Source organism: Coturnix japonica, chromosome 2, assembly GCF_054131305.1.
Source record: "Coturnix japonica strain WE chromosome 2, WE-NBRP24, whole genome shotgun sequence".
NCBI lineage: Eukaryota > Metazoa > Chordata > Aves > Galliformes > Phasianidae > Coturnix > Coturnix japonica.
Window position 1 is genome coordinate 104,873,020 of NC_140664.1, and position 23,133 is coordinate 104,896,152.

Here is a 23,133-nt window from a genome sequence, read left to right on the forward strand (position 1 = left end):
CTAAAAAGAAAAAAAAAAGGAATATAAATGAATGACTCATTTATGAATTTCAAATAATCAGTCATTTACTGTATTACTACGATCAAACTGTCCCATATCTGTCTTTGCTGAGTAAAAAACTAGAAACAAAAAAAAAGACAAATAGTGACAGAACTATACGCTGCACACTCAACAGTGTATTTTAAACTATCTGGGATGCAAAGTGTCATGTTCCAGCTACCAAACAAGCTTCATCTCACTTCAGATATGCAGCTTAATTATCTTACAAGGCCCCAGAAATGGAAAGACTTGGGCTTGAATTTTATATTTAGCATACTGAATTACATGAGATCCGTGTGTGTACTCTGAACATCAAACTTAAATGGAAAACTGTGGCATGAATGCTTCCAATCCACCGCTAGTCTTGGAGGAACTCTTATATCTTTTGCAATTGTCTACAAAAGGTAACATTTCCCATGTGCAATTCTGCCACAAAAAGATACAAAAATGGATCAGGACGTATATGAGGAGGTGAATGAATAAGATCTGAAGTGAAAATTATCTGGATAAGAAATTTTTGTTGTTGTTCATCAGTAAAACCAGCACAATCCAGGAACACTTCCTTATCAACTCTACAATTGGTAACATCAGGAAACCTCTCTAAGAAAAAGCTATTAGATATTATGACCCCATGTCCTTTATTGCCTTAATATTTCTGGATAGCCATTTGTTTTGAACTTGCTAGAGAGCCAGTCATCCTTTTCGGTGAGAGGACATGAAAGCTCTACGATGTGAGATAAGACACGTGAACTAGATCTTTTCGGAACATCTGCATTAGTTTTCTGTGATATGCTGTCATCATTCCTCACATTTATTGTAGATGTGCAATACATTTTCATGTTTCACCTAGCTGTTCTGCTGCTCCTCAAATAAATCCCTCCAACTTTTCAACAGATACACAGAAATGACAGAATCTGTGAACTCAGATCTATCCAGAAATATTAGGCACTATCTGCACAGCTAAATCTCCAGAGCACTAACAGCAGGCCCTAAAGAATATTACTCAATGGAAAATCCGAGACAAGATTTACTGTACATGATATTTTTCAGATTACTGAGATGATACATTCGTATTAAACCTATGATTCATTGTCAACTCGTGTTCTTCAAAATTCAGAGAGGATCACAGCATGTGATACAACTTCCGATTACTCTTTAGGGAAGGGACAATTTCTACCATTTTTACTTGGGTTAAACTACTATCAACTTCAAGGACACATTTTTTAGAAGAAAATAAACGCTGGAGTGAAGTGTTAAGGGCACTGATTCTAAGCACAGAAGTATCTTTTCAACAAGACAAATTTATTTATATATGTAACAATAGGAAGGTTTGTGTGGAAAAAACAGAAAAGTAAAATAACACGTGGCTCAATAAATCATAATGTTAAAACAATGTCCAGAACTATACTTAACTGTCTCAGCATTAAACATGCTGAACCTTGACAAATCAAGTACCTACAGCTTCCTACTGGCCCAAGAAAATTTTAATGAGATTTTTTGTTAATGAAAAAAGAAGTGAGAACAATCATTTCTTCTCAATAGTAATTTTTGGTATTTAAGAGAGACACGGAGTGCTCCGTTATTGATTTCTGCACAGTCATCCTGCTTAAATCAATAATCTATTAGTACTTCTAAATTAAAGTTAGATTCATCAAATGCCCTTGAGAGTCCTCAAACATTCTGCGTCTTATTTCACGCTAGCACAAGTATTATAGTGGTTTCCAATCAGTCTCAGAATGATAAAATTTTAGTTTAAAACTCTAATATCAGCAGACAATGTGTTTTGTATTAGCTCATTCAATTCTCCCAGACAGTCTGAAAGGCGGTTTTTAGGCTTCCCTTGGGAAAACAAAGTTGTGTCATTCAATAAAACAACCACACTCCCGCAATCCTTCTGTGATTTTGGTTTGTGAAAAGCAGCCTACGAGGAATAATGCCGATACACTTCTGTTTTTTCAACAACCTCATTGTAAACAAGCTTCAGCACCTAATAGTGATGTTCAGAGCGTAAGCCATATGTACAGTGCAGGTCTGTCAGTCACTGGCCAAGCACCAGCAACCTGGGTTGGTCAGAAGAGATAAAGCAACCAGCTCAGTCCACAAAGGAAGAAAGAAAAAGTGGCCAACAACTGACTATCTGAAGGCGCCATTGCAGATTTACATTTTTTTTGGAAAACTTGAAAATGAGAGTGAAAAGCCCAGGGAAAACCAGAAGATGCACCCCAAAACACTCGGATAGATATACTACTGGAAAAGCTGAACCTATTTGATAAAGTACTTGTGTCAGATGAACAACTGCCTGGAGAGTTTGGGAACGTTTGGTCCTAGGCAAGATATATGAGGTTTCTGGAGCAGGCTCCAACTCTGCTTACACAAACTCTACTCCTAGTTGGCTTCTGACTCACTGTTCTTCCTTGGATATAGGCTTTTAAAATCTGTATTTGAAAATGTATGTACTGACAGCGAGGAAATGCAGAAATCAGGTGCAGAAGCTTGTAGTAACTGAAGCTCACTGGGTTTTGAGCGCTACTTTTCTGTCACATGAAAGGCTACTGGAAGACCAGCAGCAAAACTGATTTTCATCTATGCCTGTCTGCACATGAAAGCTAAAAAAAAAACAAAACCAAAAACAAACAAACAAAAAAAGAAACGGAGAGGGGGACACGGATGACATTTCCAAAAAGTCAAAGTTTGGAATTTTTTCAAGAAGTCTTAGAATTTTAGGAACAGTTCAGTCAAATCATCTTCTTCTGATGCCCTGCAGCCTCATCCTGTGGGCTGTGACATCACCCACCTGAGAAAACAGAGCCCCAGCCCAGCGCAGAACACCTGAATGCTGCCCAAGCACACAGGGGCTGGCAAACAATAGGTCACTTCACCATTCCTAAGATGTCTGAAATATTTCTAAAGGTTAGATAAAGTGGCAGATAAGATCTTGAAAAGCACAGCGTGCTTTGTGAGAGCTAATTTACTGCCAGCTAAACCATGTTGACAGATAGAGGTATTTCACTTTGTGACCAAGTAGAAGCAGGCATTATGAAATGCCTTTCGTTTCACCAAGAACCTCGATTATTAAGCTAGTATGTTAGCACACACTTTGGACAGTTGAGTCTTAAAAGAATAAGAAGTTGTAAAGCAAATGGCATTTCCTGGATAGCCTCAAGGGAATTGTGAATACTGAGCTCAGGGTCCCTGGTGGGAAGCAGCAATTTCAGCTAATTAGGGTGAATAGCAAAGTGTTGCATTTGGTCAAAACATTCTGTTAACCCTCATTTTTGTTGGCACCAACAAGAGTCTGGATTTTTTGCTTTTTTTTTTAATTCTTCTTCTTCTTTTTTTTTTTTTTTTATGAATTCTCTGCAGGAGTGCAAGGCACACAGCTCACATACATTAGGCAGAAAGTCAAAGGAAACGCCAAAGTTCAACTAAAGTACAAGTAATTAGAACCAGATTCTCTGCTGCTTGTATGTGTGCATTTGATTGTAGAAGTTATTTATAAGCCTCCAAACATTTGAAAAAATAACTATATACTGTAGATCATTTAATTTTTATGTCTAGTCTGGAAAAAAAAAAAGTCTGCTTTTAATCATCTTCCAGGAAAGAGCCAGGAACTGGGAAAGCGGGTCTCAATTGTTTCAATACAAATTTCTCTCTTTCATGTGCCACATAAAACTATACTATAAAATTAAATCCAAAATATCATTGACTCAACCCCCTGCCCCAATTTTTTTTTAATAAAAAACCTCTTTGAATTTGTCATGCTTAAATAGTTTGCATTGTTACGAGGGTGTTTTTTTTTTAAACTGTTGTTTGGAAGACAGACAAGAGGGGAGAAAAAAAAAGTGCGAGAGAAAGAAAACATTATGGTGGAGACTTGCCAGCCTTGACTTAGTAACCTGGCCATGACCCTCCAGCGAGTGTGTGTTTGACCCGGTCACACATGACTCTGGCTGCGGACTGTTGCTGGGTTATAAGTCCCAGATATTTTTACCATATATACAACAGGTGCAGATCAGAGACAACAGAAAGACGAAAACAAAGTCTTCGCTTTGCGTGAAGACACTGATTTTCTCTCTTTCAAAGCAAACAGCAAAAGCAAAGAAGTCGAGGTACTATTTCACTTTATTGACATCTCTGTACTTGATCGCTGTTCTACATGAGAATTTACTGCAGGGAGGTTGAGTGCAGGGAGGTTGAGTGGGCTGAGGGCTGGAAGTAAGGAAAAGGCTTAGGGGAAACAACATGCCAAATGCTGATCAACTTGCATTGAGTTACCAAACTGTCACATCCAAACCACAATCAAAAATCTTCCCCTGTATGGCTAGGTATGCACTGAGGTTGAGGAAGGAATGTTTCTCATTAGAGAGAACACAACATACCTGGATTATAAAACATAGGCTGTCACAATAACTCCAGATTGAGATATTACTATCAGAGTTTTCAGAAGTACTTAAGAAAATGTCTTTCACATTTTAGGGTTTCTTTTTCATTACTCGTGTCTTGCTAACTCTGCACATCTGTCTTAAATCCATGATGTTAAAATGTAAGTTATTCTACTTTAATTCCTCATTACAATTTTTCCAGCTTAAATTTTAATCAAGCCATAGCTCAACTCTACAGGACAGTCTAGGTCTTAATAGGCACGTTCTGGCCTTGAAAGACAAAAAAACATCCAACTCTTCAGGTTTGGTTTTACTATGAAAAAGGGTCTTTTCCAACAGGGACATCAAAAGTCTGTACTTTATGATTGGGCTTTTACTTGAGGGTGCCGAATCCCAAATAATCTCTTCGCTATTTAAAAAGCCAAGATTACTGTGTACAGTTTGGGAATCCTACAACACAACTTACTTAAAAAACAACCAAGCTTACAAGAAGTAGAGCTTGTGGAGATCAAAAGTCCAAGTTGCAAGTTCTAACTAATAGACAAACCACCACAAGGTCACCCAGAAGGTGCCTCAGCCGAGGTCATTTTCAGAGCCATTCCTATGGCACAGCTCCTGCTGCCAACATCTATCTCAGATAAGGTGCAAGCCCTGATAGGGGCAGCCCACTTGGCAGAAATCTCTAAAGCTGAAGTGCTTTTGCTGTTAGGACTTTTGTCAGTAAAGCAGTGATAGGACAGCTGGCTCCTGTCCAGCCACAGCTGGGAGAAGAGTGGTCCTGCTGAACTCTGTCCCCAGCCTAGCAAGTACAAGGAGTAGTTAAGCGCATGCTTTGATATTCTTACCCTAATGAAGTTCCAGCTACAAATTTGGCTGTGCTCCACTGTAGACAAGCACACAATCAAGACAGTATTTGCTTCCCCCTACACTTCTGCATCTCAAGTGTTTAGACTTCAGGCTGCTTTGGGGCAGGCCACTGGTTGGCCTTTCATCAACAAAATTGCAAGGTTTCAATTGCAGATGTGTAATATTAACCAGCAGAGTAAAGTAACTTAAGTCAATGGAGTCAGTGGATACTGGTCTCAGTCTTATGACAGCAGGATAGCTGACGTCTTTATTTGTGTCAGTTGATTAGGGCCAAAACGTAAAATTCAGCTTCTTACTACCAACACAGTAGAGCTATCTGGATTTGGTTGCAGTAAATCAGAAAGCAAGACAGTCTACCAGTTGCTTATCCTTTTTTTCCAGTCTAATGCAATTTCTGTTCCTCAACAGCATACTCCTTTTTTCATTTGCTGAACAGATTCAGTATTCCCACAAACATCTTCTCTTGGTTGCCCAGTGAAAGATGGGTGTGTTTTGACAATACCCTTTTCTGTTCCACCACAAATAGTCTGGTCTCTTAATTAATCCATTTGTTAAGCAAGCAGATTGAGTTACCTGACTTCACAGTGCCATATACCCTCCAAGGGCCCCACATGCCAGTGGCCTTCCCAAGCAACACTGCTGCACAGATCTGCCCCCTCCACCCACCCGCTGGCACACAGCAAGGCCTGCAGTACTCCTGACCCTGCCATATTTAGCGGCATGAGACCCTGCTCTGCGCTACATATCTAATCTACAGGCATGGTCTCTGATGCTCCAGTACTTGAATATCCCATGAGCACTCATATGTTTATCTTTGTAACACCCAAGTGGGATAAGGAAAAGGCTATTCCTTTTACTTCAGAGATAGGAAACAGAAGCACTGACAGCCTAACAGCTTGATTTGCCTAAGTCTTGAACTCCTGGAAAAAATGCAAGCAGTACCCAACTAGAATTTTCAACAGCAACCAAGATCCCAACTAACTGTAGTTCTCACACTGCCTTTCAAATGCAGCCTTACATATCTTGCCCCAAGTTACAGATGGCATACAACACAGAGCAGGGAACTTAATTAAATCAGTGCGCAGTAGCTCTAACAGGGGACACCTCTGAGGCACTGCCCAGTTCCCAAGTCTGAGCATGCATCCCACTCAGCAGCCAGCTGCAATATTAGAGGCCCTCTGTCTGCAAGAGCCACCAATACTGCTGGCAGGAGCTCCGGGAGGCTGGTGAGAGGCTCATCTACACTTGGTGACTTCCACAGACAACTGACAATCAACTTTCAGCAAAATGACCACACCACATATTCAACTACGCAGGAAAGTTCTAGCAGCAAGCGGTCTGTCCTGAGAGAATCACAGATTGGCTGAGGTGGGAAGGGACCATTGGCTCCCATCAGGCCCAACCCCTGCTAAAGCAGGGACACTCAGAGCAGATTGACCAGGACCATGTCCCAGCAGCTTCTGATTACCTCCAAGAGGCAAACTCTCTGGACAGCCCATGCCAGAGCTTAGTCATCCCTCACCAAGGTGTTTTTCTTATGTTCAGATAGTGCCTGATGCATTTGTTTGTGCCCTTCACCTCCTGATTCTTGTCCCCAAACATGGTTATTACTCAGCAACCCCCATGCTTTGGTGCTTTGTCCCCACACAGGCAGAAGCAACAATAGAAGCTGACACAACAATCTGTACACATGGCTCTACTGTCCAAGCCACCAGGAGACTCATCTACCAACAAGACATAAACTTGAATCTACCAGGATAGAAGAAAAGTGTCTGCTACATACTGAGCTCATCTGGTCTGGAAATCACCAATTTGCCCAACCATATATTTCTAAATAAAAACCTTTTCCTGAAAATGCTGCACATCATGCCCTGAAAGTGTTCTGGAGGTGAGCTGTGACTGCATGCACCTCTAGTGCTTCTCCCAGGAAAGTCAGGACTTCTAGCAACTACAAAATTACTCCACACACACATTAATTGCAGTGAGCAGGACAGCAAGGAGGATGCAGCCATGCTGTAGGAGATCATTCAAGCTTTGTAGGTTTGCTCAGCATGGTCTTCTCAAACAAGAGCAGCTTCTACTCCAGAACTGCCAGCTTTGCAAAGCCTGATTCTCAAGTCCTGCATCCACTAAAAATATGGGGAATTGGGTCTATCTAATACAGCAGATTTATGTTCACCTGACTTCCTCAAAGAAAATGATACTGTTCTGGGGTCTGTATTTTTTAACATTTGTGTCAGCACAGAGTTGTACATTTGGTTTTATCCATATGGGTAGCTACAGAGACACGTTTACACTTGACAACTGTAGGTGGAAGCTTGCTATGATTAATCGTATTAGAGGCAAGAACTACATCTGGTTACACCAGTGCTACTCTCAGGACAGACTTAATGATGCGCTAGGAACTGAGAACAGGAGTGTCTTTCGCTAAATAAATGGTTGGACAGACACCAGGAGGTGTTTCTGGGAGAGCGGGGGTGAAAGCAAACATGCAGACAGGATGGCCAGAGGGGCTGTGGGCATGGTGGAGCTTACAGGGCAACAGCTCATCAGTTTGTATTAAGAGCCTACCTTATGAAAAGGAAAACATGTTACAGGGAGAAAAACAAATCGTATGGAAAACTGAAGGAAAACATCCAAAAGATGCTAGCTCCATGTTTTTTTCAGGTCGGTGATTTTCCGCCTGGCCACTACCATGCAGAATTCCATCAATCTGGAGTGAATTTTTCATATCACTGTAAAAGTGAAAAATAGGATCTTCTTTACCAAAGACAATCATGCTCCCATTTGTGCGAAGCTCCATTTTCCTTTGAAAATGAGCTTTTCTTACAAGTGGGGCTCTGCTGGCTTTCCCAGTGAATTCCCAAGGTCAGATCCTCATCTGGAGCAAAGCAGCACAGGCAAAGCAGCTGCAATGGCTTAGAAAGGGCAAGGACTCAGGCCTCTTTATTTATGAAAACAGAGCCTCTTTCTGTGACCTATTGATAAAACTGTGTCACAAATTTAGCATGTTTTCCCTGCAGGATCAATAACCAGAAAAAGTCACACTGTGAGGGATAAAACACTTAAAAATAGCAGAGGTGAGATTCTTTTCTTCAGACCAGTTTTACAGTGCCATTAACACACCAATTCCAAGAAGTACCCTTGATTTGTAAACATATAAAATGGAGAAAGCTCAAATCCAGTCTCTTCAATAATAAATAAAAATTGCAAGGATAACGAAATCGTTACTGCAATCTCTATACACATCCAGATATTTTACTAAGTCATAAAGTCCTCATTTACAGTTATCAAAAGCTTTACAGTACTTTGAGCACTTTTCTTTTACCTTCCAATCTTTTCAAGCATCCAAACTGAATAATCCAGAGCATTATACTACAGGAACGAAGGAATGATTTCATTCCAGAAAGCTGGCCTCTTATCCAAGTTGGTATTAGGTTTCAGTGTTACTGCATCTGCCAAATAAATTTATTTTCTATATATTCAGCGTGTTCTTATGGCACTATTTATCATGATTTTTTATTTTTTATTTTTTTTTGCTGTGGCTTGAATCCAGCAAGAAAATGAGTGTTTTCATATCTTTAATCATGTACTACTTTTATACAGTTGTTCAGTACCACACAGACATAATGAAACTGTTGTGCTCTGCTTGCCGATGCCCTAAAACCAACTGGCTATGCAGTATTCTACATGTAATTTTATTTCTCAAACTCTAGGACCATCAATTTAGGCCATTTTGATCTTCAGGTATTTTTAGATCTTAAAATTAATAGAGTGACTCAGCAAGAGCCAATTCATTGATCGAAACTATTTCAAGTGAGTACAGTCCAGTTAAAATGCTTATCATCCCAATTAATTTGTATTACAGCCACACTGCTGGATATCACTAATTGATTTATGTACCCTCCTTTCTATTCCCATTTACAAGGGCAATTATGAACTCTATCACATATGTTTAAATGGGTTATATTACGATAATATCTAGAAGCTGGACTGCTGAGCTTGAAGTCCTTAAGAACAGGTGAACTCTTCTCTAATGGGCCCGCTATCAATCTGCTACAAACAGCCCATAACCTTTGAGGCAGAACACGGCACTAATATTTCAGTTTTCATGGGCAGTTTGGGGTTGACTCCGATGATGAGCTCAAACGGTATTTTTAATTGTTTTAAAAATGGCATATTATAGGCAGCAATAAACACTTAGAAATTAGTATTATACCAGCCACTACTCTCTGGAAAGCATGGTTTCTATAAACAAGTTAAAACGCATACATCTGTAAATAATAAGTATAAGTATGCTGCATTTAATGAATAAGGGCACTAAAAGAAATTGAACAGTAGGGGTTCAGCAATTAGAGTAACTGCCCATTTTATTAAAAATGTATTGTTTCCAGCTTTCACTTTAGAAGGCACTTATTGCTCTGCTAATTCTGAGTTTTGATATCCTTAGAAAAGGAAGCCTACCCTTTATTTTCTTTGACAGTCTCATCACACAGTCCCTCGCCTCCTTTTACAAGGCATCAGACAATTATTAAGCTTATCTCACTGCTTGAGATCTCACTCTTGGGCCCTTGCTGCAGATTTTTTGGCATGATGCCGCTCAGAGGTATGTTTCTTCTTCAAGTATGAATCTGCTGAACCAGCAAACCCCAAGAAGCAGCCACCCACAGCCCAATTGCAGGGCTGCAGCTTCCCAGCCCTCCAGCAGAGCAGAGGGAGGAACATGTGTCCAGCTTCTCTGCAATGACCTCTGCAAAACCAGGGCCATTTGCTGAGGATGGTGATGCTTGGGGCTGTGAAATGGAGCTGTGCGTTTCCTCTTGCAGTGGAACAGCAGCCTCCTACAGAGGACAAGACAGAGCAAACCGAGAAAGGTAACCTGTTTGAAAGGTAGTTCTAAAGCAAGGAGGTGTCCCAGGAAACATCTCCCATGCTCTTGGCATTATTGCTGTTAGTCTCTGGGGTACCTGTGCTTTCACAGGTCTATTACATACATCTAGCTTTTCTCCCTAGTAACTGTAAAGACTTCATAAGACTATTTTTAACACTAGCCTAATTGCACCCACATTGCTACACTGCTACAGCTGTGGGGGTTTAATTAAAACAATACATTATTTCCACTTAGACATGACATAAAACTGTAAAAAATGGCTTTCATCACTTCATCACTGCAACAAGAAGGGCAGTCAGATGAAATCTTAACCTTACTGACATCTTCCAACGCACATACACACACCATAACAGGGACAAACTCTGTCTCCTCAGCCAGATCAGGCCAGTGCTCTACTAAAAGCAGCACACCTCAACACTTCCTATGCTGACATGAGAAATTCAAGTTCATGGAATATTTAAGAACTGAGTATCACTAATATCTGTTGAGGGGAGAAAATGAAATACACACTTTATCAAGCTGTAATGCTCGCCTGAGCAGAATTGCAGTATTTCTCAACTGAATGCCTGCTAGACAAAAGATGATAACATTGTGGGGAAGATACTGTGACAATCTAAGACAGCACTGCTTTTCTTCTCTTTGAAAATCAGTATCCTCATCATTGTGTTTACATGCTGCTTTATATCTCTCTCCCTTTGGATGTTTATAGGTGGGATTTACTTTCCCTTGGTGCAGCTAACCTGGAAAGCATCACTACGTCCCCCTGGCAGTTGGTGCCACAGAAGCTAAAAGCTAGGAAGGGGCTTGGTGCCTCAGAGCAAAAAGGTAACAACACTGTGAGCAGATCTGTACTCTGCCTGGAAGATAAAAGATCAATAAAATAAGAAATTCACCAGAGACCGGAGCCTAGATGAGAACCGTGACTGAAGAGCTCATTTTCCAATATTCTTTTCTCTTACTCTCTACCTGTGGTGGATTTTCCTATTAATCCCTTAGAGCGAGGAACGCTCATAATTTTACCTCTGCCATCTGTGAGTACCATCCTCACTCAGAAGAGAAAAAGATATGCACACACTGTAATGCTGATGAACAGACTTGTGCTAGTAGTGTTTCCCAGTCGCTTGGTGTTTCCTGTTCAATACCCACCTTCAGCCCTGATTTAGGGTTTTTTTTTTGCCCAGCTACTCTGGCCATGCTTTACTGCATTATTCCAGACTTATAAACAGGGAAGATGTCAACTGCACTTTAAACAGTATATGACATAAAGGAAATATTTGATAACAGGAAGAACTCCAAAGAGCAAGACAGGCAACATTCAATCCTGACCCACCTAGAAGCAAATTCAACACGTGAATTCAAAAAACTTAAAGAAAAACTTACACTTTGAAAATAGGAAATTACTTTTTCCAAGTGAGTTTCAGTTCTAGAAGACCTTTGACTACTGTGCTTTAATCATTTTTTAATGTCCATAATGCGATTATCCAGCATTATACATATGCATATAAGTATGTTTCACAGAATAAGCAGTCTCAAGGAAAACACTTTTCTTGCCATATTTGAGGGATTTGGGCCATCGTTTTCTGTAGAAATTAAGCTTATTTGTACAAACACTTTTCCAGTTGTCATGGTTGGAAAGATATGCCATTTAATGTAAATTCTTTCCATGCCATCTTCCCGAATTTGCAGGACAGCGTTAGTATCTCAGCAGACACTGAAAGGATTCTGAAGCCATAGCAAAGTGTAATTGACAACATACTGAGGCTGCACAAAAAAACTGGGGATAGCATAGTGAAACTGTCTGGAGAACTACCTCTTTTACCCTAAGGTCCAGAAAACCTCTAGCCTGTGGCACTGGTAATTCATAGTGCATGGCACAAGGCAGAGCAGTCATTTTAAGGAGTAAGTACAACACTGCTACAGCACAGAGCTGTTAGCAAGAAACAGTTCTTTTTTTCCCCATTCCTTAGTATTTGTAAATGTCTTGACAGCTAGCTGTGCAGCAGCTTACAGTTGCCCAAAACTGTACTTTATACCTACTTAAGCTTTTCACACAATAGGTTTCTTGTGATTTCTCTCCACTTCCCCTTCTAAGATCAGATCTTGTGTAGTTTGTCACTACATACATATTCCTTTGGAAATTTTGGGAAATTGTACAAGTGCTTTTTCCACACATGGAACCCACCAGGCATGTTATCCAAAGAGATTTTATAAGAGCTCCCTGTGAAAGAAGGAGACCCTCTTTGAAAAGACTTTTCTCTGGCTAATTTACTCTGGGATCAACCAGTACGGGCAGTCCCTGTATACAGGCAGTGCTGGTGGGACAGGGTCACATTTAGGCAAACTCCCACACCTCCCCAGGCAGAAGGGATATCCCGCTGTTTGATGGCGTCCCCAGCATTTGCAAACCAGTTTGTCTGATCACTAAGTTCTATTGTTTCCTCAGATAAGCAGGGCCCCAGTGAACAATTAAAGCTTTCAATAAATAATCTGTAAGCACATTCATTTGATTTACTGTTATTTGATACAGCAGTTAGTTTCAATGGGGCACTTACTATTGATCACGTAAAGTACTACAGACAAACATGAAACACTTCCAGAACTCCATGGATTATTACTCTTTATCTGCCACTCATCTGGCTTACTTGTAATGGTTGCAAAATTTAAAATCAATAACAACAATTAGTGTTCTGTATACTCTCAGGAATGAATCATGTCAAATATGTTTTGTTACAAAAATGAAACGTTAGGGAGCGTATAAAACACAACAGACTCTTGCAAGCAACAACACTAAACATTTATCCTTGTATTATAAAGTTCCCAATATGGGAGAGGGTAAAGAATATTTAAAAATATATGAGTAATTTCAATGTACCCAATGCACACATTATAAAGGGACAATGATAAGATTTTCCGAAAAAAAGGAAACTATTTAAGCATACCACGTTCAGCTAAGCTGGTGAGAAAAAGGCAACACATTTTTCCTTAGAAAAGTCCACGGTCACTTGACCTCAAAAGGAGTTCTGGGTTGCTAATAATGGCAGGGCTTGCTCCTGCGTAGGGAACCGAAGATGAATGAAATAGTCTGATTCATCCTCCTACTGGCTTTTCCTGAAGAGTCCACGACCACAACAACAAAGAAAGCTGGAAATGGATTGTAAGTGGTTTACATAGGAAAACACCTTTTCTCTTAGCTTGAGATTCATAGAAATTTGTTGTGAATCTAATGAAATGCACGGAAATAACAGTATTTTGGGATTTCTGCAAGAGCAATAATTCTAGATAATTAAAATGCAAAGCAATAAGAGAAATGTTTTATCATTAAACTGTAACCAGAGCTCTGTGTGAAGTCATCCATTCAGAAGACTTGTTTTTCATCAATTATTTGTTATTTATCTGATGTAAATATAAGAAGGTCTAATTAAAATGTATGACTCCTTATGCAGCTTCTTGTCATTAAGACCAATGAAAGCGTTCTGAAGACCATAATGAAATAATTATGTTTGCCTTTAAGAATCCTCTTCAACAACACATGGCAGTACTACACTAAATTAAAACATCAGGAACTAAATTTCTCTTGCATCTATTTCCATTTTCACTAATTATACCCCCAAGCTTTCCAATAGACCAGGCCCTAAAATTCTTTTGAAGCTGAAACAGCCTAAGGAACAGCAGCCTTCCCATAGTAATGGACTTTGATGAACAAACAAAGGTAATGCAGCCCTGGAAGCATTAATATTTCAGATAGAGTTATCACGTGAAAATATGTGTTTATTTGAAAAATGGGGTAAAAGACGGTTGGTAAAGAGCCAAATATCTGTTTCAGGAAACCTGATACTCTGATTTAATCTCATCTAATTGTGTCACTCCTTCCTCACCTCCTTTGGTCAGAGCGTTTTCTTTCTCTGTAAAGAAATTAAGCGTAGCAGAAGCGTAACAGACATGCTATTACTGGGCAGTGTCGGTGTAAAATTCTGTAAGTAAGCCTTGCTTTGACATTTTAGTAAAGGTGAAAACAGCAATGTTGAGCAGTTGCACCTTTCATACTGGGCTCCATTTCAGAGTGAGGTAGAGCTGTTTTCTCTAATAGCACCCAGACATACAGTCCCTCCCAACATGAAGCTCATACTTCACCCATGAAGTTCTGAAGGATCTATTCAAAACACAGGGAAATAAAAGGATTTGGATAAGGAAGAAACAGGGAAGGATGTGAGTCAGCTCAGACTTCTTGCAGTCAGCTGACAGCTTCATTGCAAAACTTGAGAAAGATAATGGCTCCTTTCTGCCAGGATCTCAAAGAAGTGAATGTGGCAATGCATGCAAAACGTAGAAAGGCAAACAGCTCACATACCTAACCCACACAGCCTGTGACAGTACGTGCAACTAGAAACACACAGCTGGAATGTGCTCTCAAAATGGAGAAAGGAAAGTTGAGGTTCACTGCCAAACGAGGATTTGAGAAAAGAACATCCTCCTATCAACCCCCTCATCAAAGATACTTTGCACAAACACCTGAGAGACATAGGTGATTTGCCAACATTCATTCCACATCTTAAGGCTTGGTGTTCAAAGCGTGAAGTGAAAATGGGAGTGTTTGTAGAAAAGGCAGGTCTCCAAGGGTTCCCAGCCAGCCCCAAAGGAGGATCTGACATACATCAATCCAGTAACTCATCATTTTTTTCTCCACAAAAGAATGAAAAAAGCAAACCAAACAGCAAAGCAATGCAAAGGAACAGTCTGAAGGATGGAGTGAAGGAAGAAGAAAAATCCCCTCAAATCAAAGGTTGAGATAAACAAGTATGAAGCACTGTTTAAAAGCAAACAAACAAAGTCCCCCGAGGAGCAGATCCTAACAATAAGAAGCAAACACGTGCAAGACTGCGAGCCAGGCCATTGATTCACACCCCAAGCCAAAAATGCAGGTTGATGGATTAGTGTTTTCTGGAAGGTTTGTTGAGAAGATAGTACCTCTGACCAGGTTAACCGTTGTTAGGAGTTGTGCAGAAAGCACAGACAAGCTGTGGGGCTCACAAGCGTTTCCCTGAGCCTGGGGAAAAGCCCCCGACCAAAGGCAGTGCCTGGGAGCAGCAAGGTTTGGGCAGGTATCGCCAGATGGCACTGTTACACAGTTTTCCAAGTCCTCTTCCTTCCTGTTCGAGTGAACGTTCAGTCTTGGAAAGACAATGTTGGCCTTCCTGGTGGCTTTTCTGGTGTGAGGTGAGGAGCAGAGGAGCAGGGCTGGGAGGAGGCTGGCACCACCTTAAATCATCTCAGGCCCTGTTTGGTCTGTTTATCACACAGGATCCAGTAAAACTTCCTAACACTGGTCTCCAGCTGGCAGAGGAGAGGCTTTGGTGCAAGACTGGAAGATGACAGGCAAGTGCTACCATAGAGGCAAAGAGAGATAAACCTCTTTGTGATGGGCTTGTGTGCTGCCAACAGGCTGGCAGAGAAGTAACAAAATGCTGTGAACATCACTATAATGGTGCGTGTTTCACCACAAGCTGTGTTCAGACAGAAGAAATGACAGAATTCGAAGAGATTTTTTGTTTCACATCACTGTTGTTGTTTTTTCCTGACTGAACCATTTCTTCCATTCTGAGTGCATTATGGGCACAAATAGCTTTCCAGCATTGAAGCACCCACTGATGCAAACCTGAGTTGGATCTAATGGCAGCATTTGTCTCTGCTTGGTGCAGCACTGGGCAACTCAGTCAGCTGCTCCACATCCCTGCTGTGGAGCTCAAAAGGAGAATAATTCTTATTATTTTATTTTATTTTATTTTATTTTATTTTATTTTATTTTATTTTATTTTATTTTATTTTATTTTATTTTATTCCTAAGAAGAAAAGCAGTGCTGGCTGTTCCTCCTGCTGAATATCCAGCACAATGGCATCAGCATTTACTAGTATTTCAGTAAAGCAATGGTACATAAACATGTTAAAGGCTCAGTCACAGAAGCACCCTGTGTCTGAAACTCCTATTAAATTCAAGGGTGGAGCGCTGAGTGCACTGAAGGGGCTCACAAGATAAGGCTCTAAAAGACAAAGATACACTTAATTTGTCTTGTTATTGTTCAAAGATCCTTGCTAAAAATACAATGTGAGCCGAGAGAAAAGTATTATGGTTCAGTGGAAAGACATCCTCCTAATCATTAAATGAAACAAAGCGGTGCTAAAAAAAGTCTTTGTTGTGAGACATTTCTCCGCTCTTTATCTTAGGGGATGCACTTAAAGGGTAAAGTCTAAGTCACTGAAAGTGCACGAAGCGGAAATCCCTCCAAACTATGGATGGACTTTAACACCATGTCCTTAGCGGTGAAGATCCAGAGCACTTTGAGAATTTATAAATACTCACTCAAGCTTTAACCTATTAAACCTATACAAGTGTCACTTGCGTGTATATATTTGACTTACATAGTTTTATAATATTCCGTTTATATACGGCATAAGCAGGGGAAAGAAAAATCACCTTGTCCAAGGGGAACAGAAGGTATATTATATACTCTGTGTCCAGGATTCTTTACACAGACTTGCTGGATTGTATTTCCATCTCTCAACAAAAGTATTTGAAGAAGCTGTAAAACTCAAACAGAATGCTAAAAGAAAGTGGGGTCAGTTATATAAGAGCTGGCATCAGTTTGTTACGTTTTTCCTTACCCACTCCTGAATAAAAGGACAAAGAAGTTAACATTGTGGGAATGTGTTCCTAAACCACATGATATCCTTATCAGATTGTCATGTACAACAGAAGTTCTCACACACGGACCCCATGCTGGTGATCTGCCGTGAGCTGCCCCATCACATGATGCAAGCTCTCTGCTCCTATTCAGATCACTAAAATGAACTGAAGGAAGCTGGATTCCTCACCCCTCCCTAGAAAAAGCAAAATCTGCAGCGAACACAACCACATCAATTCGCTGTCACTGGGAAAACAACACAGAGCAGTTGCAAATGATAGGTGAGAAAATGAAGATCATTTAACTATTAAAACCTAAATCAGGAGGAGAAGACTGAAGCTGAGAAAAAGTCCACTCATATGCATGGAAGCAAATAGAGAATCAGAGAAATAAGCAAGACAGGCAAAATACACAGGGAAAAAAAAACCCAAACCCTAGCCTAGTACTTCAGTAGTTCAATTCTGAAAACTCCACTTGTAAATTTACAGAAAAAGAGTAATATGCTGTTTAAAACAAGTCCTGCTTTGTCCCTGTAAGCGTCTCTATTTCCACTCAGTGTTGTGAACTCTGTCGTTTAATTGCTTTTTCATGTAGCTGAGGTGAAGTGGAAAAATCCTCTAAAATTTTTCACATTAAATAAAAGTTCTAGACAATATCTGGTCATTTCAATACGTGGCCTGTTTTTAAAAGTGCTGAGGGAGCTCTTAGATTCTCTGCATTTTTGGAAATGAAGCCATGAAATGTGGATTTAGGATGCTAACTTCAGGCTACTGTTTCTGACATTCTTAACTTTTGAAACACGTTTGCTCATGCAGCGACGGATTAATAAAATCCCAAACATGAGATTATTTTTAAAAAAGATAATTTCAAATCCACGTTTCTGGATGATGGTTGTTTACTGACCATGATTAGGAGGAATAGCTGAGATTACGGTGACCAAAAGAATATGCAGAAGATTCATTCCCACATCGTATCAGTTTGTTTATTTTGTACCTAGAATATGGTTCTCATAAAAAGGCAGCAGCAGACGGAAGACATTACTCTTGGTTCGCCTGCTACTAAAACCCAGTTTTGCTGCCCTCCTGTTATACTTTTTCTTGCAGTACAGAGGAGATGATTATTCTGTTATTTTAGAAGAGTTTGGAGCATTTTATGGCTTCTATTTTCATGGTTCCATTTGGTTTGAAAGGGCTTGGATTTCAGCACGAAGTGGCATGGGTCACACTGCATGAGGACAGACTTCATGCACGTGAGCAAAGGTCGAAATCAATCATAGCTTTGTATTTCCAGCCCTATTACTTTTGGCAGTTTACCCTGCCAGAAGGGGCTAAAATATTTGCTTTCCAAAAGGAGTAAACATCAATAGGCGGCAGGCAGATAATCAGCTTCTCAACCACACAGCAGTAAGAAACAAGGGAAGGGGATCTTCTCCCTGCAACAGCCATTTAGCTATCTATGCGCTACGTGTAACATTTCCAGTTATAAAGTTTAAGGTTTTCACAGTGCAGTAACTTGAAAAGGACAATAGGCCTATTTAGGTAATTATATTATTCAGGCTTTGTTATTAGGCAGCCCTGCTCAGTCCCAGAAAGTCTGGATAATCAAAAGTGTCCAAGTACAGGAAGGGGAAAAGTACAACCCCACCCTCCCTTGCAGCTGCTGCCAGGATCCGTGGATCCTGAAGGATAAAGTCTATTTATTGAAGTTCTTTGGCCATTTTATACATCCACCGATATCCTTCCTCATGGGGCTGCACACCGCTGCCTCACCGGGGTGGGAGCCACCCACTGTGGGATCCCTTGCCAGGGTAGACAGCAGGGAAGGGGTGAGGGACGGGCCCTCCACTCACACAAGCTCCAGTGCTGGCCCCCATGGCCAGAAGGACCTGAGAACTCACTGCAGTCCCACTCGCCCTTAAGGTTTCAATGGGACAGGCTGACAGCCACGGCCCTTTCCAGCACGGCATCTCTTTCACAAACAGGCCCCCCAAACCCTGCAGGTTGCGCAGCACAGTCACAGCAATTCAGCAGTGTGCGGGGCGGTGTGTGAATTAGATCAGAGCACTGTGGACCATGCGGGCCCAACTTGCCCCAGCAGACTGCCCGGCTCCCCACACACAACCAGGCAAAGCCCCCAGCCTGGCTGTGGCGCTGGCGGCCGTGCAGGCACAACACTGGCACACTTAGCAAACCCACGGCTCTGGGAAGCGCGCTCAGCAGTAAGTGGGGATTTAGCTGGATGTGAGGATGACTAACTTGGCCGTCTGAAACATTATCTCTCCCTTTCAACTCCTTAACTTCAGCGTAACCTCTGCGAGGCAGCGCTGCAGCAGGCTAGCTTTGTTCTGACAAGTTACACCTTCACTGCACAGACGCATTAGGCAAGCAGGGAGTCACCCAAAGATACATTGCTTTTCCTCCAAGCTTATCCCACCCCGGCTTCACCAGCGAATGCCTCTCATCATTTTTATCTGCAGGAGTTTTTGACAGCAGTGTACGTCCATTAGAGTTTTCCTGCACCAGCAGATGAATCGGGCGACCTAGATCAGAGCCTACGTAGAGGATCGGTTGCTCTCATTTCAATTCATTTGGAAGAAAAATATCCCCCTGTGACACTTTGAGTGAGAAAATCTGCGCATTGAAGAGGATCAGAAACAAATACTTCTCATCACATATTTCAGGGCATTAAGCCACAAGTACAAAAAATTAAATAAAACCTCTATTCCTAAGCATATCGCTCCTAATGATTACAATGTAAAGTTTATACATGAACTTTAAAGAAAATAACCTGGTTCAAACAGATCTTGCCTTTTGGGCACTAGCAAACACACCTGCAGCAATTTGATACCTGGGAATGCAGATTACAAGTCCTTACTTCAAAATGTTTGTTTTTAAATTCAGAAAGATGAAAGAAACAGTCCTGCACTTTTTTTTTTTTTTTTTGCTGTCGAGCGCAGATGTTTCCAGTACTCCCAGTGCTTGCAGGGAACATGAACCCGACCCAAACGCCTCAATAATCCGGAATTCAGAAGTAAAAGGCATGCCTTGTGGATTTCCATCTTCACAAACTTTCTGGAAGTTAATACCTTCTAGATCTCTCCATGAACACTTCCCAGAGGACACAAACAACAACTGCATGCCCCAGGAGTGCCCACATCATGCCGCACTCTGTTGCCATCTTTCTAACTTTCGTCTTCCTCATACTCCGTAGTCTTCTAAACGCGGCAAAACCCAGCAGGTAGTACTATTTCATGATAGTATCAGCTAAAACACTACATACTACCAAGCAAACTTATTCTGGCTTTGGGCCTTCTCATTTGTTTTTTACTTCTTTAATTAATGAAGACTAATTAAGACTTTTTTTTTAATGCCTTTCCAAGGCTGAAGGAAAATCCCTCTGCCTCGCAGAGCTCATTCCCTCTTAGGGCTTGTCCCATTCCTATTTCCGCACTACTGAGTTAGCTTGCATTGCACCAAAAGTTACTTGCTTTCTCTTGGTAATTGTTACTACACAATAAGGGAGCAAAAAATTCCATCTGTCTTGAAGTATAAATTAATCTTTCCTGCTATCTTAACTTCAGTCATTTTTGTCCTCTTAAGAACTGTTCTCCACTAATTTGATTTTATCAACCTGATTTTTATCTTAGGAGAAAAGAAGAATTACTTATGATTAAAACCACAGTCAGTTCTAGTGTCATCCTTGAGTCCACAATTTCCTTTGTAAATAAATAACTTCTCTTTAAGCCTACAACAAGGTAAGAAGCATCAGATAAAATATAAACATGTGTGAGCACACAAATGTATACAATTTGTGTGTGCTCGTAGCACATCTTACAGTACACAGTGGCTAGCGTTTGGGTTGCAGACCCGTAGCATGCTTTTCCTCCCACAGGGGGAGGGAAAAAATGCCACACAAGTTAAGGTCATGTTTGGGTTGCATCTTACCCTCTGCTTCACTTTGCAGACCCTTGTGGACTACAAAATTCGTGATGCTGCAGGAGTGCGTTGGCTTAGTGAATTGTAACGGGATTAACATCCTGAAGATGTGCTGAAGTTGGAGACCCACAGCGTTCTGCCTTAACCTCTGCGATAGCCAATTTTGCGAATATTTCAGCTGAAACCTTGATGCTGGGATTGTTGCTGGGCTGTTCTGAGGCTGCACTGTTCAGGTATTATTCCCTTAACAACCATTTACCTTTTACTCTGCAATCACATCCCTATCAAAGCAATATTTCTCAGGCCTAAAGCTATGGCTGCAGGTGTACTGCTTTTATGGGAGAGCCAAAAATAAAACAACAAACCAGACTAAGAAAAAAAAAAAAAGCCTATTACATGTCTAATAATTTCAAAATTTGGCTATGATTACATTTCATTAAATCACCGAGGTCTTCATAAAAAGGGAGAATCAGGAAACACTTCAGTTCAAATTAACCACTGTTATCCTTGTATTTGTAATTACTAGAGCAACCTTTAAACCACTGAAAGTTTTCTGTACCGCAAAAAAAAAATCTGGTTTTTGACCTCGTTTTCAGGAGATACAACATCAAACCTTACACACTGACAGAATTGTATTATTCTATAATCCGCATACATATATTTACCCACACGCATAAAGTACTTACTTTTTTTTCCAAAATTAAAATCACCACTTGCTCTAGAAGTAAAACATAATTCTTCATTTAGACTAACTAACTCAATTGCTTTTCCATATTCACATACCATTAAATTTCGCAGTTCAAATTACAGCCACCGGATTATAATTCAGGTTTCAGCCTGACTTCAGATTCCCATGCAGTGAAGATTAATCCCATTCCTCAGAAAGTTAGGAGTCTGGATTCCTGAATGCATTTGCCTTGTAGTTTTCTATTTGCTCATGTTAATATTAGTTTCTCTGACTAGCTAAACTTTGCTGTTATCAACACTTGTCTCTTATCGCAGGCCCTAAGCAAATGACATATTTACCACTCATTCCATTCCGATAAGGGTAATCCCATGTTTAACTTGTCCAAGAACAAACATCATATATTTTGTTCTTAAGAATCGTGCCTCTAGTTATTAACAAAACAAAAGAGAATGAACTAGAGATTTTTTAAACCAGAAGTTACTTAAGATTATTTTGCAAATGAAGGCTTTTTATGATAGCTTATTCCTCCTACTTCAGGAAAGTTTAATTCTGAGTTTCCATGATATCGCTGCTGAAGTTATAGGAAAGTTCCTTCCATAGCAGAAAAAAACCCCACATTTTTAGTGAAAAATCTGTTTGTTTGTTTTTTCCTCTCTAACTGAAGCTTGCCCACAGCTAGTAACATTATGTTGAAGAAAGAGCTTTGTTTCATATCTCGTTTGAAGCATTTTGAGATCAGCGTGGAGAAAATAAACATCCCATACTGAACTTCACAGTCTAATTTTAATTGTAAAGACATCAAAATATTTGCAGTGTCGTAGGCTGGTAGTCATTGATTTCTGCAGTTCTGTTTTCCTTACTCAACCCACACAAATGTCATTTGCTGACTGAAAACTTTTGAGAAGAGTGAAAAACGCATTACTTCATCGACCATTTGTTAAATTTATTTTTCAATCCCATCCCCCCTGCCTTCAGATTAACCGTGTTGGAGGGAGAACTATTCTAATTCCAGGCAACTTTTTAACACACTGCAAAACAAAAATTTCAAACAATCAGACAGTTAATGGTGTACTGGAGTGCCTGAGAGCGTGCTAAAAACATTTTGATAGATAGCCAAGTCATTTATCTAAATCACCGTCAGAGCAGTGAAGCATCCTGCAAGCTTTTATGCAGAGTATAAGGGGATGCTTTCTGGCACTTCTTTCTCAAACTTGAAATTGTGGAGTTAAAATACTATCAGTTTATTACCTATGTATTTCAGCACAAAATCAAGACTCTCTAACATAATAACATGTTTTCTTAACTGTCCCACCACTAACTCTTCTTCCTCCATTACTGGTGTAACACTGCCTGAATCTCAAGGTATAGAAATAATTGATGGCTAAACTCAAAGGGTGCTCACAGTGAGTAGTTTTCTAGCAAAACAGCAACTTCTTAGAGCAACAAAGTGAAGAAGAAAGGTGGCAGCAAGGTCAGTACAAAGAAATATTGCCTTTTCTTCAGGAACTTAAAACTACTGTCTGATTTTTGGAATGGCACCTACACAGTGCAATTCAATGGCTTTGTAAGAACTGCATAGAGCAGCATTTTAATTGCTTGGCTGCTCTGCAGAAATGCACTTCAAGACAACAAGCATCCAGATTATCAAACGTGG

The 23,133-nt window shown here is 40.4% G+C and overlaps 1 protein-coding gene and 1 long non-coding RNA gene across 18 annotated transcripts in view; one reads left to right on the plus strand and one right to left on the minus strand.

Annotated features, from left to right (window-relative positions):
• RARB (retinoic acid receptor beta) overlaps positions 1-23,133 on the minus strand; it is a 322,222-nt gene that overhangs the window by 80,210 nt on the left and 218,879 nt on the right. The window lies entirely within an intron of this gene.
• The window catches only part of LOC146762109 (uncharacterized), a 44,151-nt gene continuing 21,135 nt past the window's right edge, over positions 118-23,133 (plus strand). The window contains exon 1 of the long non-coding RNA XR_014942959.1: positions 118-21,024. This is a non-coding gene — a long non-coding RNA (uncharacterized LOC146762109). The remainder of the gene's footprint in view (positions 21,025-23,133) is intronic.